This window comes from Pygocentrus nattereri, chromosome 21, assembly GCF_015220715.1.
Source record: "Pygocentrus nattereri isolate fPygNat1 chromosome 21, fPygNat1.pri, whole genome shotgun sequence".
Classification (NCBI taxonomy): Eukaryota; Metazoa; Chordata; class Actinopteri; order Characiformes; family Serrasalmidae; genus Pygocentrus; species Pygocentrus nattereri.
In genome coordinates, this window is record NC_051231.1 from 5,512,444 (window position 1) to 5,518,549 (window position 6,106).

Here is a 6,106-nt window from a genome sequence, read left to right on the forward strand (position 1 = left end):
ACTAGCCAGAAACTACTGCTCAGAAACCAACTGAACTACTGTGGGTCTTTTAAAGGAGGGCATGGTCCACAATGCAGGCTGAAGAGTTGACATCAAGATCATCAGGATGTTCCATCATTTTTCAGTGAATCTGTATCCATTGTATCTGTATTGTATAGTGATACCATTTTACCAATACCATTTTTTTCAGACCAAGTACAAATACCGAATACAGAGTCTGATAACATACTAAGTAACATACTTAGAATTCAGTAGTAATAACAGTTGGTGTAAATAAGTATAATGTACTGTAACAGATAAATTGTTAAAATCTAGCTGAGTTTAAATGGCATGCATTAGCTAGCTATGCTATATTACTTACCTTGGATGAAGTAGCACTGCAGTGGAGAAGAGCAGATTTTGTTCCACATCAGCAAAGCACTTCTATACAGCTGTAAGTATGTTTCATAGTTTTGATCCCCCCTCCTGACAGCAGGAATCACATCCAAGGCTAGTACATCAGAAATGCTCAGCGGTCATGTTTCACGTCTTGTTTGAGACGTCTTGGCTGGTTGAGCTGTGGTTAAATGTCCTCAGTATTTGGTGGACATCTTTGGTGAATCATTTATACCCGTGTGTTTAAAAACAGGCTACTTTAGCTGTCGGGTAGTGTTTGTAATGATGGATGGCTGACATGGAGTAGAAACACTTCTCTGTAACTTAAATATCTTAAATAACTTTCTTAGAAAACCACTGTTGACCCATTGACTTGATTCACTTGTGAAAAAAGCCATTGGGTATTTGCTGAATTCTAAATGTGACAATATAACGCAAATTCAAAGTCATGCGTGTGACACTCTAACAATATAGGTTAAAACTAATGTGGGAGAAAAACTTACCAAAACTTTTCTCTTATAAAATTGTATCCAACTAAAGACTGCAAGACAGACTACTTTCACTTTCCCATGTTTTAATTCAAGAGCAGGCAGAGTCTGGTAACATAGCGTAGCGTGTTCGAAAGGTGTTGTGTGTGCTTATTTTGGGCTATTGTTCTCCAGCAGTTGTTCCTTGAGGTTATTTTGCTAAGGACTCTTATTCTGAAGGGCTGGACTAGCCACTGGCTGTGGTTCTAATGCCTGTAGAACAGGAAGAACTCAGCCAGGAGCTGGAAGCAAGAGAGTGCAGATGTGTGCTGAGAGTAGAGCTGGCTGTTAGCCTAAAGCCTTGCCTATTGCATGGCCTGTTGTGGCTTTGGCCCACGACAAGGACGTGCATGAGGTGTGTATCCCCTTTACTAGCTCTACATGTCACCATACTAATACAGATTTCTGTAAAACCTAGTTCTAAACATATGTAGAGTCTGATTTAGCTGTATATTTACCTTTTGAAACGATCAAAGATCATAAATATTTCTCCTTAACATTTAATGACAGAATTCAACAACTGCACAATGGCTTCTAAGTGGAGCTATGGCAGGGGCCAGGTGTGATTGTAACACTTTTTGTTTCAGAACCTGCAACTCACTGAATTTTTGAGCTAGAATTCTCAAACTTTTATACAAAATACAAAAATTTGGGCACTACAAAGTCGTCCAATTCCATCCACAGCAAGGATATCACAGACTGCATGAGTTGATGTCAAAGACATGGTGTTCCTTTGTTGCAACCTACCCCACTACCAGGGTAAGTTGTAACAGTTAGACAAAAGAAGCAAAAACAGACCACACCACGCAATATGCTTCAAAAAGAGCTTTACTGAAATAAAATAACAACCCAGAACTTGCTTTTCATCCCATGTTTTGTGGTTGTTTCATGCTGTATATTACTGACACTTTTTATCCAAATTTTCTAATCTAAAAGAAAGTGGAGCAGAAAACCTGAGTACATAGATAAACAAAGCGTTTCAGTGTTTCTGGCACCTGTGCTATCCAAATTTACTCCACTCTCCAGTGACTAACCCGTCATATCGCTGTTGTTGGATCGAAACCTCGATCTCCAAAATGGTAACTTTACAGGAGAAGGAAAAAACCTACTATACTGTTAATGTGAGTCAGACTTTTTTCCAACTAATTTGGGGTGATTGCTGTTGTCCATTCATCATGAAATTTACACAGAAGATGTAGAACCATAGGTACATTCACATTGTGTCAAAAACTGAAAAATAATGGCGATATAGGTTTTGTTCCAACAGCAGCGATAAGCTTACCACATGTGTGGTTAGTCCATAATACAGGTCTGCTGCCTTAGTCAAATAGCCAACACTTTGTCCAGCATCTCAGAGAAAAGTGTGTTGCAGCTCCGTTAACCAACACTGGGAAGATCACCACAGGTCTCTCGGCTTCTGCAGTGATTTGCAGTATCTGCTCAGTGTCACATGGCAGGTCCAATGTGCCTTTACAGCTGGTCTGACTGACTTGCCCAACGTTTGCTTTTGTAAAACTTTGGCAGGAACAGCTCGGTCAGTCTTTCTGACTAGGCATTCTATAAAATGAATAAAATCAATAAAATGTTTTCAAGCTGTATGTAGGGGGATAGTTTTAACATTTTTCAAAGATATGTTGCAACCCACCCCACCCATGTCAGCAATTGTTTAGCTAGTTGTATTAACATAGTGGTTTGAAATTAGCAGGAAAAATGCATCATATTTTGTCTGAGAAACTCCAGTTGAATCTAATATCATTCATATGGTTTTATCTGTGATAGTATAAGTACTAAACTAAATTTAGTGTTGGTCAAAACATGACTACTACTTGTATCTGCATTTTTGTCGTTTTTCAGTTTTTGACAGCTTGAAAATGCCTCTTGTCCTTTACAATGTGTGTAAATTTCATGGTGAATGGACCAAAATGACTTGGAAAAAAGTCTGGTTTCATCAACTTACGTTATAATGGGTCCCGATATAATGGAGCAGTCGTGGCCTGAAGGTCGCCAGTTTGATCCCCAGAGCCGACAGTACATGACTGAGGTGTCCTTGTGCAAGACACCTAACCCCCAACTGCTCAACCGTTTGTGTGCTCACTAGTGTGTATGTGGTGTTTCACTGCACAGATGGGTTAAATGCGGAGGTGAAATTTCCCCGTTGTGGGACTAATAAGGGTCTCTTAATATAGTGTAACAGTAATTTTTGGAGATATTTCTGAGAAGATTATTTTCGTAAGTCAAATAATGATTAAAAGATATTGGAGAAAACTGAAAACTGAATTGTAAGAACCTCACAAGACCTGCCAAAACTGCCCCCATCAGATAAACAGCACTTAAAGCCGTCATCTCTGAGAGAGGAGAAAATCAAGCTGCTTCAGATCTGAGAACATCCACAGGTGTTTCTGTCCATCCTTCCACTGCGAGAAGACCACTCAGCGCTGTGGGTCTGAAAGGATGTGTCGCTGTTCAAGAAGAACCTCACTGAGAAAAAGAGACGGACACGTCAAACAAAGAAGCTGAACAATTAACTGACCACCCCAGAGTCTGGACCTCAACATCTCTCACTGGGATTAGCTGGAATGTGAAGCCAACTTTTTCTGGAGGTATAGAAAAATATCCCTTCAGATTTCCTGTAAAGAATGGAAGCTGTAATAAAGGCAAAGTGTGGAGACACTAAATACAGAAAAACTTTAAATCCTATTTAGCTGTTGAGGCTTCTGTGCAATTTTTATTGACTATATTTTTCTGCTAGACGTAGATCCGCTTTACTTGATTTAGACGCATGTAGTGCAGTATTAAATAATGAAATAAAATCAAAAGTAAAACATTTTGCTTTGTTGCCAGAATGATGTGAATTTAGAAAATTATTTGCATCTGAAGTACAAAATCCATTCAGAACAAACTTGCATTGTTTACAGGCTGTGTACTGTCTCCGTACTTAGTGGTCATAGTTTATTCCTCAGGAAATTTTGTGCCATAATGATGATATATTTCCATTCATGCTTGCATATAATAACATCTGTACTGCACTGTCCAATAAAAACATACAGTTCACTACCTGAAGTGTTATGAACACATGAAAACAGGATGTGAAAAGATGAAGCTGGTGTCAGGGACTGGACTGGTATTCCCCTTTACAACAACTGATCAGAATCAGAGCAGCTGCTTCTGGTCCGAAACAAGAAAACCAAGTTTCAACTTAAGTGAGATACACTAAGAACTGTTTTGGCATCATCTTCAGTGTTTAAACTTGTGCTTTAGTAAAACCTGCTAACAACATAACTTGATTTTTCCAGCGGATGACAAATAGGATAATGATGATAACCTCCACATCGAAAAATTAAATAATATAATTAAAAGTCTGAATAAATGACCTATTTATTTTGTTAATATATACTATATTTCCAAAAGTATTCGCTCGTCTGCCTTCACACGCATATGAACTTGAGTGACGTCCCATTCTTAATCCATAGGCTTTAATATGTCGGCCCACCCTTTGCAGCTATAACAGCTTCGACTCTTCTGGGAAGTCTTTCCACAAGGGTTAGGAGTGTGTTTATGGGAATTTTTGACCGTTCTTCCAGAAGCGCATTTGTGGGGTCAGACACTGATGTTGGGCGAGAAGGCCTGGCTCACAGTCTCTGCTCTGCTTCATCCCAAAGGTGTTCTATGGGGTTGAGGTCAGGACTTCCACACCAAACTGGCTCATTCACGTCTTTATGGACCTGCTTTGTGCACTGGTGTGCAGTCATGTTGGAACAGGAAGGGGCCGTCCCCAAACTGTTCCCACAAAGTTGGGAGCATGAAATTGTCCAAAATCTCTTGGTGCTGAAACTTTAAGAGTTCCTGTCACTGGAACTAAGGGGCCGAGCCCAACTCCTGAAAAACACCCCCACACCATAATCCCCCCTCCACCAAACACTTGGCACAATGCAGTCAGACAAGTACCGTCTCCTGGCAACCGCCAAACTCAGACCGGTCCATCGGATTGCCAGATGGAGAAGCGTGATTGGTCACTCCAGAAAACACGTCTCCACTGCTCTAGAGTCCAGTGGCGGCGCTTTACACCACTGCATTCCACGCTTTGCATTGCGCTTGGTGATGTAAGGCTTGGATGCAGTTGGAAGTAGTGAGGAAATTTCACGACTGGACTTGCTGCACAGGTGGAGTCCGATCACGGTACCACGCTGGAATTCACTGAGCTCCTGAGAGCGACCCATTCTTTCACTAATGTCTGTAGAAGCAGTCTGCAGGCCTAGGGGCTCGGCTTTATACACCTGTGGCTATGAAAGTCATTGGAACACCTGAATTCAGTGATTTGGATGGTTGAGTGAATACCTTTGGCAATATAGTGTATCTTAATAGCAAATAGTAGCAGTTTCAGCAAGCTGTCTCCATAGCAACAGTCCAACCTTACACTAACTAGGTGTCACTGGTTCCGGCAGTGCTGCGGGTAGCTGCAGCGGCCACTTCGGGAGCAACAAAACGGTCCTTTTTGGCTCTTTTTTTCTTTTTCTTTTTTTTTTTTTTACTTGTATTTATTGTATTGTTTCGCAGTTACAGTTTTTGTTTGCACACTGTCTGCACATTCGCACTTTGTACTATTTTGTTCCATGTTGCACTGTGTTGTTCCTGGAGAAATGTAATTTCACTTCACTGTGTACTTGTACATAGATGGAATGACAATAAAGCCTCTTGACTTGAATTGACTAGGGTCTGTTGAGAGAAAACTTTAATAACACACTTATATTTAAAATGTTTTAACACTTAACACATTTATTTTATTAGCTAACTGAAATCAGCTTAAGCTGTTTTATTTCAGTTGGCACTGATAAGTTAAGAAACTTCATGCAACATTCAAATTCAGTTCTTAGGGGAGAGGAAATGGTTTGTGATATTTCACTAAACATCAGAAGTGTCTAAACTTCTGTTCTAACCATCAGTTTCTGTTGTTATATGCAGTGTCAGGCAGCATAGTTCAATATAACTGGCATAATGACATTACATTCATCTGCAATGAAAATACTGCTTTGCCTATAAGCTTTTTTAATGAACAGCATTTTAAAAACCCCAGACGCTGCAGACATGATCTACACCGGCCCCTCTTATTACCCTTGTGTGTTGTTGTTGATGAAAACAAAATATTACAGGGATGATGGTGAATAATGAGTTATAATAATGAACGTGTCTTATGTTTATTACAAGCA